We start from the raw sequence: 15,294 nt of genomic DNA, 5'->3' as shown, positions 1-15,294 counted from the left end.
TACGATTTGTAAAGGACTTAGTGAGACGCTCAGTATATTTTGAGAGGGACAACAGCTCATCACTACAGATGTGATGCTCACATTTAGGCATTTCAGGAGTTCAGCTTTGAACAGTTATATAAGAAACATGTAACAAATGGCATGAACAACATGATGACTATAACATGTCAGTGGTTTTCTTTTTTTTTTTTAATGGGCTACGCTACAGGTCAGTCTGCCACCACAACAAGGTTTCCTTTCTTTCACAATCGTCAGCCTTGCCAGCTAACAACAAAACTGTGAATCCGTGTACAAAAATGTGACTCAAAGCAGCCATTAACATTATGTCACTGGTCAAAGCTGGTGACTGATACGGAATATTCCTCTTGACCCAGGACTTCCAGCGTATCCTTCTCAGGACTGACTTTTCATAAAGATGCAAGAATGTAACAATGCCAACAGCCTTTCCCATCTTCATGTTTTCATATTTTTTAATATGCTAGGTAGAAATTTTGTGCAGATTCTGAGCTGCATGTAGTGAATTTCTTCAAAATTTAATGCTCCGTATTGACTGGAAACCATCCACTAAAAATGTTGGCAAAAATTTCACTCACAGCTCTTTTTAATGCTATATTTTATTTATTATTTATTGCAATGTTTGAATATGCAAAGAAAATGCACATATCATTATATAATGTTCCAGAAAACTTCTGGTAGAATGTAATACTTTTGGCATAAGAGATACAACTCACTGAAAAGCAGAAGTGTTGAGTCATCGATGGACGTGCACACAAAAAGAAAGAAAAACTAGCTAGCTTTTGGAGTAATCCTCTCTCGAGCTAGACTAAGATACACACTGGAAACACTCACTCACATGCACATGCTTATGCCCCTACATGATGTCAGCTGAACGAACAGTACCCTGTGCTGCATTTCAGCAAATGGACTAGGTTGTGGTGGTGGTTATGTCAGGTGGGGCGGGTAGAGGGAGAGACATTTGAGAGGCAGGGAGAAGGATTTGGGGGGCAGTGGCTTATGGCAAAGAGGGAGGAAGCCAATTCGCTGGCTATAAATGCAGGAGGGAAGGATGGCACAAACAGGGGCAGGCATGTGATGCAAGGTTGTCAGAGCTGGAGGGGAGTGGCACATGCTGAAGGTGATGTGAATTGGAGGGACCCTCTCCCAGCTCTCATCCCCAAGTCACCTTCAGGATGCACAGCTCCCCCTGGCTCTGACAACTGTGCATCACATGCCTAGCCTGTGTGTTTGCCACTCCTCTCTCCCATGTTCCTAGCCAGCAAACTGACTGTGTTCTTCAGAGCCACTAGCTGCCCACCCCCAATCCCTCTCCGTGCCTCCTGCCTCTCTCCCTCTACCTACCCCACCTGACACAGTCCCACCACAATGTAGGCCACCTGCCGAAATGAAGCATTGCTCTGAAAGCTAACAAGATAGCTTATGCTGGTAGAAGAAGTAGATAGGGTGACGTGAGTGCAGGACAAATGAATTGTTTTATCCTTGGGGTAAAATGTTATAGATGTGAGCCACATTCAGAAGCAGTGCTGCTAGCTTTAATGCCATAAATGCAGCATTGTATGATGTCAAGTGTGGGATTGTAGGAACATAAAACACAATGGATAATTACATGGTAGAGTATTGTTATAAACCAGCAGGGACTCTGAAACTGCCAAATGGCATTCCCTTTGAAATTCAGTGCTACAAAAATGTGTGCATAGGCAGAGTGTTACTTAGTAGGCATAATAAGTGTATATAACATAAGTTTTTATTGGAAATGGAGCCTCTTGTGTTGGTGGCAAGTCTGGATCTTGCATAGGAAGAGTGTTGCTTAGTTGACATAGTAAATGGAACGGAACATAAGTTTCAGTGAAAATGGGGGCTCATGTGTTGGTGGTGAGTCTGGACCTCTTACGTAGAAAGAGACTGAATTCTCCATGTTATAGGCTACATGGAGTAAGGGACAATGATTTAGAATCACTAGGTTCAACATTACTCGGTTTTTACACTGGAGTGAGCATTTTCAAGAAAATATAGAAGTGTTGCCCCATGTAGGTGAGGGTTACTGCACAGTCTTGAGACTGGATTTCTTAAATAAACATCATGTAAAAACTGATCTTTCACAACACACTATCGAACTCAGTGGCACCTTGTTCCAGCTGTGAGAGCCCACTGCAAATGATACATTGTCACAAGTCTCCCTTTTCATAAGTGTAGAACTAAATAGACTGGGTACACTATCATTAATGCTCAGTCCTAATGACAGTGTGCCAAAGGCACAGTTAACTTCTCTGTGTGAATGTAGGTACTGACCTACCATGTAATATTTTGTGGATAATGATGAATTTGATACTTTGCATTGTTTTATATGTTGGAGTGTGGCACATGTGCAAGAAGTGAATGGAGAATTTAAACTGATGAATCATGACTAGTTTCATGACCTTATAGCCAACTCTTCAGGTGGCAAACAGTTGACATACAGAAGACACAAAAAAACATAATTAGAACTATCTTAAACTGGGGTGTACTGAATTGATATGTTTATTTGCAAGTGAGGAATAGGGACATTTCAAAACATAACATCCCAAAATCTCCATAACAGCAAATAGTAGAAGTCCCCTATCTTCTGTGCAAAACTGGTGTCAGTGAGTACTCAACCACCATCAGTAAAGTAACCAGAGGAACTAGACAAGGACATAGCACTAGAACCAAAATATGACTAAGAACCAGCATCATAAATTAGAAAATGAACCTCCCAACTTAAATGAGCTTACTAGACATGTGCAGTACATCTTCTCAGGTATAGTGGCCAGCCCATTAGTGCAATATATACTGAACAAGTGGATCCCATCCATAGGAAGAAAGCTCATAGCATATGTGCAGAACTAGAGAAACTGGCATAGCCAACCAAAGGCAACAATCATGCAAAAAGCAATGTAAAAGTGCCGGTAGCCAAGCAGAACAAATATAATACATATATCAAAAAAAGTTTTTCATACAACAAACCATTCCAGTGTCAATGACTTCAAATATAATTATACTTAGATAATCATATTTTGAAATAATTTCAATATATGAAAAATAATTAAGTTTTCTGAAAAATAATAAAATTAATATTATTTATGTTAGATTCATTTTTGAACACATATTTGTGTATAAGTGTGCAACACTATTTTTTATGTCATTAAAATTATATCAAATGGGAGATTACAATTTTGAACTTATCTGTATGATATAGTAAATTTATAGAGTATATCAAGTTGTCCAGTCCATAATAAACGTAGCCCACTGACCATTTCCATTACAATAGCCCTCCAAGAACTTTGCAGGCATGAAATTTTAGCAAAATTCTGATATTACTATGACAGAACAACCCAACGTTTAATTCTGATATACAAACAAACAAAATTATCTTCTGAAAGGGTCTTAATGTGTTTCAATAAAAAAAATTACACGCAAATAGGCTGTAATATATTTACTCTCCTTGCTATTAGCTAATTTTGACAGTCAGTCATTTACAAGCACTCTGCAAGAAGAGCAGTTACATACTTTACACAATACATAATAGCAAGTTGAACTTATCCTACTTCTTCTTATTCCACTCACGATCTCACAACTATTATTATTTCTTTCCATTGGTAATGAATATATGATAGTTACATAACATAACTGATTTCTTATTCAAGTAGTATTTCACTAAATTCCATTATTCGTGTATACTTTGCCAGTTGCTAATGATAACAGTATATTTAGTTCATATGATAACATTTTATCAAAATAAATATTTGTAATTTACAATATCTATGAACCATGTGTACATCAAAATTAAATGATGCTAAAAATTGTTTGTTTCAAGATTGAACTAGCTTATTTAAATTTCTGCACTTTTTAATAAAACTTTTACTTTTTCCAAAAAATTATATTTCAATAGTTATTTGAATTCAGAATTTTCATGTTCCAGAACAATCCAATCTTAAGATGTAATTCTCAGAATTCAGTGCCATAGTTTTACAGATCTAAATTTCCAGTTTCTGAAAATGAATACTTTCATTGAAATAACCTATTAGGTTGTTAACCATTCAAATTAGCAGAATTCGCTTTCTCAAAAATTCTTAGTGAACTTTAAGAATCCCTGTGCATATTATCATTTTGTAAATTTCTAACTATACTGATCTCTGCCGAAACTCTTTGTCTTTAAATATGTCTGCTTGTGTCTGTATATGTGTGGATGGATATGTGTGTGTGTGCGAGTGTATACCCGTCCTTTTTTCCCCCTAAGGTAAGTCTTTCCGCTCCCGGGACTGGAATGACTCCTTACCCTCTCCCTTAAAACCCACATCCTTTCGTCTTTCCCTCTCCTTCCCTCTTTCCTGATGAGGCAACAGTTTGTTGCGAAAGCTTGAATTTTGTGTGTATGTTTGTGTTCGTTTGTGTGCCTGTCGACCTGCCAGCACTTTCATTTGGTAAGTCACATCATCTTTGTTTTTGGATATATTTTTCCTTCGTGGAATGTTTCCTTCTATTATAACCATAACTATACAGTTAGCTACTCATGCATGTGAAAGTGACATGTTCCTTTACATACATACCGTCTATTTAGCCAAATGCAATGTGAAGCTTTAGGTTTGTGATAAGTGCTTGAAAATGACTAATAGTCAGAACTAGCTAATAGCATGAACAGTAGATTATGTTTTCTTTCTTAAAACATATTGAGGCTGTAGACCTCCCACAAGAACAATATTCTTTATATGTGTATGCACTGTCACTATGATAACATTTAGTTGACAAAGAGAAATGTACATAAATACTGAACTGGCTAATTGTGAGGGATATCAGTTCTTTTAAAGAAAAGTGATTTATATACTTGTTTAGCGTTGTTCTAACCTTAAAGTCAAACACTTTCAAAATTCTTCACTGTAAAATTATCAAATTTGCATTTGTGAGCTTCACAGTTATTGCACTAAGACATGTAAATTTACTTTACAAATACTGAAAAATTGAAAATAATTAAGAATAAATTTTTATCTCTCCTCATAATAAAAATAATCATTACATACATATTTTAACATGTCTGTAAGAAGATAGTATCAAAAAATGAAAGAAAAATAAAAATGATTTCATGTTCAGAGATACATTGAACAACCTAACAACTACATTCATCAATAAAGAATTTGTAAGGCAATAACTATAAAAGATGTCTGTATGAAAATTATTTTACCATAATTACACAGCATTTTGCAAAGACATAACACACGACTAGCCAAAATTGTTATTTTAGTGTTCACCAGCTTGGCAGCATTCTAATATGTGGCCAAGAGCTTTGTGCGAAAAATACATATATAGTACTTTTGCCTTTGATCACCATAGTAGGCAGCTTTCTCCTGATCCAGAGTTTGATGTGCCACAAGTAGTGAATTACTTTCAGCTCTTCATTTCGCATGAAGACATGTCTCCAGATTTCTCAGGTAAGCCTTCAGGTGGACGTTCAGATTACGACCAAACCTGAGCAGCGGCATATACACCAACGTGCCAAAGAAACTGATTCAAATACAGAGATATGTAAACAGGCAGAATACGGCACTGCAGTCTGCAACGCCTATGTAAGACAAGTGTCTGGTTCAGTTGTTAGACCAGTTACTGCTGCTACAATGGCAGGTGATCAAGATTTAAGTGAGTCTGAATGTGGTGTTATAGTCGGCGCATGAGCAATGGGACACAGAATCTCCAAGGTAGCGATGAAGTGGGGATTTTCCCGTATAACATTTCACAAGTGTATCATGAATATCAGGAATCTGGTAAAACACTGAATCTCTGACATCACTAAGGGCAGAAAAAGATCCTACAAGAACAGGACCAATGACTACTGAAGAGAATTGTTCAACATGACAGAAGTGTGACCATTCTGCAAATTGTTGCAGATTTCAATGCTAGGCCATCAGCAAGTGTCAAAGTGCAGACCATTCAATGAAACAAGTAGGATATGAGCTACCAGAGCCAAAGGCTCGCTTGTGTACACTTGAGAATCGCAAAACACAGAGCTTTACGCCTTGCCCGGCCCTGTCAACATCGACATTGGACTGCTGTTGACTGGAAACAAATTGCCTGGTCAGATGACTCTCATTTCAAATTGCATTGAGTGGATGGACACGGACAGGTATGGAGACAACCATATGAATCCATGGAACCTGCATGTCGGTAGGGGACTGTTCAAGCTGGTTGAGGCTCTGTAATGACATCAGGCGTATGCAGTTGGAGTGATGTGGGACCCCTGATACATCTAGATATGACTCTGACAGGTGACACATACGTAAGCAACCTGTCTGATCACCTGCATCCATTCGAGTCCATTGTGCATTCCGACGGACTTGGGCAATTTCAGCAGGACAATGCGACATCCCACACATACAGAATTGCTACAGATTACCTCCAGGAACACTCTTCAGAGTTTAAACACTTCTGCTGACCACAAAAACCCCAGACATGAACATTATTGAGGGTATCTGCGATGCTTTGCAACGTGCTGTTCATAAGAGGTCTCCACCCCCTCATAATTTCACGGATTTATGGACAGCCCTGTGAGATTCAGGGTGTCAGTTCCCTCCAGCACTACTTCAGACATTAGTCGAGTCCATGCCATGTCATGTTGTAGCCCTTCTGTGTCCTCATGGGGGATCTGCACAATATTAGGCAGGTGTACCAGATTCTTTGGCTTTTTAGTGTAGTTCCACAGCACCAGGAATTTGCCAGTGAACTCACTGATGAGGCCTGTGTCCTATGACTATTTCCAAGATGAATTGCTGACAATTAATTTTCAAGTGTTGATATCCTTATTTGCATTTTGTCCTGTTGCTGCTTTTGTCCCCTATGTGCCTGAGTGGATGACTCTCTCAGTGTTAATGTGTGTAATCATCTCTGTCATTTTTTAATTGAAATAAGTCTCCAAACCAGCGGCATTGTCAAAGCATGCATGTTGCACATCACTCAGTCCGTCATCTATTTTTGCCTGGATTTCATTGGCTTTTATCCATAAATCATGCCTGACTTCTGTGATCTGCTTGTCAGTCTTGTGGTCACACTGTCTTAACGCAGATTACATTCTTGTAAACTGAGCCTGATTTCCTCATCTCATTTCTGCTAGTTGTTTTGTGATCCTATCACAGTTCTGTTCCACCTCTGCTAAATGCTATTGTTATGCTGTGGTTCTATTGTTGCTCTGTTTTAATTCTGCTAATTGCTAAGTAATGATTGTCAACAAAACATATATCCTATACAGCAAATTTTGACCAGACGCTTCTCCCACCAGAATGCTCTGTAGAGCTTCACCAACACCGTCATTGGTTTCAGGCTGTCTGTACAACTCCATGTGGGCTACTCTTCCTGGACTAGGTCTCATCACAATTACAGGAGATACTCCACAAGATTAGCAATGATTCAGCACCAATCACAACACTGATTTAAACTCAACAAACTTGTGACTTGACAACACAGTATTGCAAATGCACAAGGAAAATCTAGACAACAACTAACAACACACGCTAATTAGTGCCCAGCACTATACTGGAAGGACAAAATGCGTACTGTAGTTACCACTACAAATTAATTGATCAAATATGCATGTACTACATCTACTGCAAGAAGCTCATTTAATTTACATGAATCAAATGCACAAACCATCCATGAGCTTAGGATTGTGCACAGTATGATTATCATGTTCTATGACACTGAAATAGGTTGGTTGGTTAGTGAAGTGCCATGTCTGATGAAGTCAACCTCTTCTTACTCTGTCCTACAAATTCAGAGAGTATAAAACATTGGTTACAATGAAAATTAATTTATGAAAACAATTAATGCTGCCATGTCTTATAAAATCATGCCCCATGCTGGGTGCCAATATGTTGTAATTTGGGTGATTTTGTGCCCCATGTTGGATGACAGAATGTGCTGACTTGAGTGATTTCTTGCCTCACACTGGGCAACTCAGGTGATTTCCACCTCCATGTTGGCTTTAAAAATTTTTCAGCATGAAATTATGCCCTACCCTGGCATTAAAAATGTTGCTGAAATAAAAAGCAGTATTCAGATTGGCAGGATTTAATAAAGTTCATGTTAGCTGGGCTCCAGGTCTGATCATTTTAACTGAAACCAAAAGTTACCTTTAAAGGGGACATGCACTGGGTGTCAAATTGACTGAGAGGTGAATACATTGGTGACAATGAAAATTAATTTATGAAAACAATTAAGGAAAACAAGAAAAAAATTTAATAAATAATTTCAGGTACATGCTGACTGGACAGACATGGCACAGACAGGTTAGCTAAGAATCAGAGACTTTACCAACGTCATGAATTGGCTTTCAGCTGCAAAGGGATATAATGGTGGCTTTTGACAGCAGGATGGAAGCAGCTGATGGCCATTGATCTTTATAGGAGATGGCTGCAGCAGTGGTCATCTCCATCTCTGTAGACAGGCTGTACAGAGCAAAGGTCTGGCAGTGAGTGGCATTCTCTCTTTTGTATCAGATAGAAGGAATACAGCAACCAACTTCAGGTGGATGATATCATCTGTGTATTCTTCACAGGTTACTTGTTACAAATTATACATCCACTGGTCAAGGTAGATACAGCTGTATTACACAGGCAACACATGAGGAATTGTAGTCAAAGCTTCCATTGGCTTTAGGAATTAAACTGCAAAAGTAGCATCAGAATAAGGCACAGAATAACAAAGTTTAATGTTCACGACATGATCATTGGACGGTAAGTGGAATCCAGCAATCGCTGGAAAGGAAGTTATAACTACATAAAGCAAACAGAATGTAATGAAACTGAAATGGGGAAAAACCAAAGTGTAGGCATTGAGTAATAGAGACAAGCAGGAAGTGACATCAAGCCATTAGCGAGGTCAGACAATCAATTTGAAGCTTCAGAAACTAAGAGCTATTTTCCTTCCAGAAGTTAAGAGACCAAGCTCAGAAGTTAAAAGCACACAAGACAGGCAGTTAATCATCCAAGACCTTAGGAGGATGAGCCTTTAGGAGTACTACAAAGAGAAGAATCCACTCCAAATTCCTGGCTTTTGTTCCTTGTGTCCTCTCTCCTGTGCTGCTCAGAGCACAGAAATTATTTTTCCTCATACACTCCTGGAAATTGAAATAAGAACACCGTGAATTCATTGTCCCAGGAAAGGGAAACTTTATTGACACATTCCTGGGGTCAGATACATCACATGATCACACTGACAGAACCACAGGCACATAGACACAGGCAACAGAGCATGCACAATGTCGGCACTAGTACAGTGTATATCCACCTTTCGCACCAATGCAGGCTGCTACTCTCCCATGGAGACGATCGTAGAGATGCTGGATGTAGTCCTGTGGAACGGCTTGCCATGCCATTTCCACCTGGCGCCTCAGTTGGACCAGCGTTCGTGCTGGACGTGCAGACCGCGTGAGACGACGCTTCATCCAGTCCCAAACATGCTCAATGGGGGACAGATCCGGAGATCTTGCTGGCCAGGGTAGTTGACTTACACCTTCTAGAGCACGTTGGGTGGCACGGGATACATGCGGACGTGCATTGTCCTGTTGGAACAGCAAGTTCCCTTGCCGGTCTAGGAATGGTAGAACGATGGGTTCGATGACGGTTTGGATATACCGTGCACTATTCAGTGTCCCCTCGACGATCACCAGTGGTGTATGGCCAGTGTAGGAGATCGCTCCCCACAACATGATGCTGGGTGTTAGCCCTGTGTGCCTCGGTCGTATGCAGTCCTGATTGTGGCGCTCACCTGCACGGCGCCAAACACGCATACAACCATCATTGGCACCAAGGCAGAAGCGACTCTCACCGCTGAAGACGACACGTCTCCATTCGTCCCTCCATTCACGCCTGTCGTGACACCATTGGAGGCGGGCTGCACGATGTTGGGGCGTGAGCGGAAGACGGCCTAACGGTGTGCGGGACCGTAGCCCAGCTTCATGGAGACGGTTGCGAATGGTCCTCGCCGATACCCCAGGAACAACAGTGTCCCTAATTTGCTGGGAAGTGGCAGTGCGGTCCCCTATGGCACTGCGTAGGATCCTACGGTCTTGGCGTGCATCCGTGCGTCGCTGCGGTCCGGTCCCAGGTCGACGGGCACGTGCACCTTCCGCCGACCACTGGCGACAACATCGATGTACTGTGGAGACCTCACGCCCCACGTGTTGAGCAATTCGGCGGTACGTCCACCCGGCATCCCCCATGCCCACTATACGCCCTCGCTCAAAGTCCGTCAACTGCACATACGGTTCACGTCCACGCTGTCGCGGCATGCTACCAGTGTTAAAGACTGCGATGGAGCTCCGTATGCCACGGCAAACTGGCTGACACTGACGGCGGCGGTGCACAAATGCTGCACAGCTAGCGCCATTCGACGGCCAACACCACGGTTCCTGGTGTGTCCGCTGTGCCGTGCGTGTGATCATTGCTTGTACAGCCCTCTCACAGTGTCCGGAGCAAGTATGGTGGGTCTGACACACCGGTGTCAATGTGTTCTTTTTTCCATTTCCAGGAGTGTATTATTGGCTGGTGAAGTATCAGTGCCCACCAATAGAAGATTCCTCCTTGTTCACCTCTTTCTCTCAGTTCCACTTTACAGGAAGCTGAATTTCCATTACTGTCCATGCTCATTGGGTCACTGTCCTGACCCTGTAAGATGACAGCTCGCAATGTGTTTCTAAACAAATGCAATCTTTGGTGAAAACTGGTCCCATCTTCTGTTACGTTTGTTTGCTGTGTTCAGCAAAGCTATTTGTTTTTCTTAGGCCAAGAGGATAACAGTCAATAAATTCCTTTTGCTGATTGTGATCCATTCATAACAAGGCCTACTGGCATATTCTGTTTCCCAGTCTATCTGCATTGTCCTCATCCCAGCTGGACTGTGCCAGAAAAACACTTCACTACAGATTACCGCATCACATGAAAAAGTTTGAGGTTACTATTAATATTGTCTGCAAGATCATCAATGCTCAACATGAACAGCAAAAATCACAGAGTTACTTCTAAATTTGTCAATGGGTCTACATCCAAGATAACATGTATTCTTCGCAGTTTACTTGTTAAAAATTATACATCCACTGGTTGAGGTAGATATCATACCAAGAAATCCTCATTCCAGCCACAAACTTTACTCAAGACCCCATATGACTGTACTAGTCAATGGAAGTGACAGTTAGGTAAAGACTAGAAGGCTTGTAGGATATTGCAAGATTCGTCATTTAAAGCTGATTCTTGAAACTTTGTAAGCATGCTTTCTCTGAATAATTTGCATGATCTTCAAGTATCTACAGTGTAGATTCTTCAGCATCTCCATACCACTCTCCCATGGGATAAACAAACCTGGTACCATTTGTGCTTCCCTTTTCTATTACTGTTCAGCATCCCCTGTTTGGTATGGGTCCCATACAGTGGAGCAGTATTTTGGGTCACACGATTGATGTGTATGCAGTTTCCCAGTCTTAGCACTCTACCAATAAACCAAAGCCTGCCATCTGTTTTACCCAGAACTGAGTCAATACAATTGTTCCATTTCACATCCCTACAAAGTGTTAGACCCAGGTATTTTTATAAGTTAACCATTTCCAATTGTGACTCATTGATACTGTAGTAATAGGATACCATGTTTTTTGAGCCATAGTCCTTCTACATGCTGCTGTGCAGAGCTAAATGTCTGAAGTTCCTTACCGAGTTGTGAGACTGCTGCCACCTAATACACTTTCCAGAACATATAAATGCTTCTACTTGAGTTTTTTTCCTTTGTACCTTGGTAATCATTGTTGCTACAATTGGTATCAGTTTCTACGCAAAATCCTTAAGGGATTTAGATTAGTTTATTACCATTAAACCCTATATAATTCCATCACATGTCAGGTTCCAAACTATCTGCTCAAGGTAGATTTCAGAGAAGCCTTTGCTAATGTTTCATAGTATGTCTTGTCACACCCACGACTAACAAAACTGTAATTATCCCAAATTGTTGTTGGATGACTGAAGTCTCATCTGATGGTTGTAATATTATCAGGGAACTTACATACTAGCAAACTTAGGTTTTCTCCAAAGTTTTCAGGTAGATCTGGAGGTTTGTCTGGAGGTCAGTATAAGGATGAAATTGTAAATTTATGCCCATCCTCATTACTGAGTCTGGCCCAATCAATCTCACATGCATCTCAAATTCCTATCTCAGTGGATTTGAGATTCTTGAGTACTGTGACAAATACAGCACCTCCATTTCCCATTAGACTATCCTTTCGACATAAGCCTAAATTCCTCCAAAAATTCTCACTCCTATGAATTTCAGGCTTTAACCAGCTTTATGTACCTAATGTTACAAAACACAATAGTGTGTAATTTTGATAGGATTAATTTATTAACCAATTTTTGGCTTACAAGGCCATCATCAGATTTTAACTGTCATTATAAAAAAAGTAGTTATACTGTTTGTACACATTGTTGTTACTCACCCAGACTGAAGCACAAACACACAGTAAACAGCATATTTGGCAGTGCAGCAGCAACGTAATTAAAAAGACAAGGAGTTGAATAGTAAATAAATATAAAGGAAGCAAGACAGGAAAAAACATTAATACTAAACTTGAAAAAAATCCCTATATAACAATTTAAATTAATAGTACCAACAAAATAAAGTTAGTACTTGACAATAATACTAAAGAATGACATGAAGAACTATTATGTATGGAAAGTGGTACATCAAGAGAGTAAAAGATAGAATTGACAGTTATAACAACAGATTATGTTAAGCACATAGGCATTACATTAAAATAAATATGTACAGGAAAATGGAGGAATTGAAATGAACAGAAAGTGTGAGAAGAATTTGGAAAACTGTGAGGATTAAGTGAAGTTTAGAACAGGGTAAGTATTTAGCTGTGTTTGGTGATTTAATATAAAATCAGGACTGTGGGCCAGATGGCTGTTGATTTCCTGGGCTTCCAACAGGTCAAGTTTTTGGTCTTAGTTTGCTATGTGGAGGACGTGGGACGCAGCTGGAAGCTGTGACCCTCACTCAGTGAATCATAATTCTGCAATTCCAGCAGTGATCATGTTCAACCAGTCTAGTTGCTATTACTCTGACTGACCAATTTAAAACTTATCACAATAAGGACAAGTAATTTCATGTATACTTTACTTTTGGCTAGCAATTGGGTCTTGTTTTCACTGTTGAAAATACACAGTGCTGAGGTGTTCCTCAAATAGTAGGAAATCCTATAGTTGCAGGATTTCAGTGTTTCTGTTACACTTTGTGGTACCTGTCCTAGGTATGGGATTGTACACCACTTCCTACAGACAGTTAAAGGAGCAGCAGGGGAGCATAGAGGTGGTGCATAATTTTGAATTTTTGTTTCCTACGCAAGATGTGGCCAGTCAGGACAGGACTGTAGCCACTGGTTGAAGCAATAAATTTTATTATATCTAAATCTGCTCTGAAATCTTTTTGCAACATGAGAACAGATGTGAACTAGTGCTCCACTGAGTGGAAAGTTGCACATTTGTGTGTTACTGGATGTCATGAGCGAGAAGCTACTACTGCATCTGTAGCTGCATTTTTTCTAAATTTTGGGACATGTTTGCGTACTAATGTCAGTGGTTGGATCTAGGAAGTTTATGGGTTTGTTGCCAATCTCCACTGTACACAGAATATTTTTATGTTGACTGTTTAAGCTATGAAAAAATGTGTTGAGCTTTCTTGTAGTGCCTGTTCACATCATCTACATATTTTATCCAGTTTTAATATTTGCACTCAAAGGTTCTTTATTCAAAAAATGTTGTAGAAAATTGCCCATGAATATTTCAACTGAAAGTGGACTAAGAGGGGATGGCATAGCTAATGTCTAAATCTTTACACAGTGTCCCTTGGAACTGGAAACAGTTTTGTGCTCAGCATGTGTGAGGGGTCAGTCCAGAGTCATTCAATTCAACAGGGTGACATTAGACCTATACAACAACTCTGTCAGAATAACAAATATTCCAATATTGGAATTTGGAAAACAAACTGGAAGCAGCTTATTTAGAAGGACCACTGAGTTTGAAATACCATGATTTGAGTTGAAGTTTGCTTTACTTTTAATTAAAGTATTCAATTTAGTAACTAGCCAGTTTGTAAGGCAGAGCTGTTAATGATGATACAACTGGATGAATAGTTACATCTCATTTGTGCAGTTTCAGAAGTCAGTACAGTCCAGTAGGCACGGGGTTCATATTAGTTAGTGGCTTAGCTTCGGAATCAGAAAATACGTCTTTGCAAGAATTAGTGACACATTTAATTTCATCTTTGAATAATTTAGTAAAATCTTTAGGAAAGACTTGAAAGCACACGGGACTGAGGAAGTCATTGACATTTTTCAAGTAATCATGCTTCTTCAAAAGTACTATACATTGTTCAATAAGAATCTCTGGAAGAATCAGTTAACACAAGGAGTTTAATACTCTTACCCATGGGTAACATTTCTTTGGGTCTTATATTGATACTTCCAGATCCCCTGCAGCTATCATTATCTGGACTGGATGCCCTTGTGTGCCCCCCCCCCCCCCCCCCCCCCGCCCCCCCAGACAGTCAGTTACCTGGGTAGCTGTCTCTCATATGTGATGTACACTTGATCCTTTGAAAGGGACCCCAAAGTTCTCGAGCCCCATAGCACATTTGTTGGAAGTTGCAGCCTAGGTTTTCTCAGAACCTTTGAAGTTTCTAGTTCAAGCCTTCCACTTGACTATGGAAAAGGGGGCCACACTGAGTTCTGAGGACAAAACTGCAGATTGTAAGCCTCACTGAAACTCTTTGAACAAAGCTAACCTTCTTAATCCTCTCTGTCACTGGAAAGGGCCAGGTATGACCTTCAAACCCATATGGGCACATTTGCCTCTTGCCCATCACAATCCTTCAATGTTCCACTGCTTCTTTGTAGTGAGATTGACTGGTGAGGTAAAGTCTGCTCAGGAGCTATGATTTCCTATTACCCAGCGTTGCCCACCTATTTGACTTTGTTTCTTGAAATACTACAGTTGTCACATGAACAACATGTAGTATATTATATTCTCATTTATAATGACCATGAATAATGAAGTTGGCTCATTATTCACAGCATCACACATACATTAGTACAGACTGTGTCCAAATTGGTCTGTTTTAATTTACAGATACCAGTTGAATATATGGATAACAGTCTTCCTCTATTCAGCATCAGGATTGTCACAGCCATTCTTTTTCCATAGCACATACCATATCTCCAAGGCAGGACCTGCCCAG

Source organism: Schistocerca cancellata, chromosome 1 (assembly GCF_023864275.1).
Source record: "Schistocerca cancellata isolate TAMUIC-IGC-003103 chromosome 1, iqSchCanc2.1, whole genome shotgun sequence".
Classification (NCBI taxonomy): domain Eukaryota; kingdom Metazoa; phylum Arthropoda; class Insecta; order Orthoptera; family Acrididae; genus Schistocerca; species Schistocerca cancellata.
The sequence above is the reverse complement of the archived record's forward strand: the minus strand, read 5'-3'. Positions refer to the sequence as shown.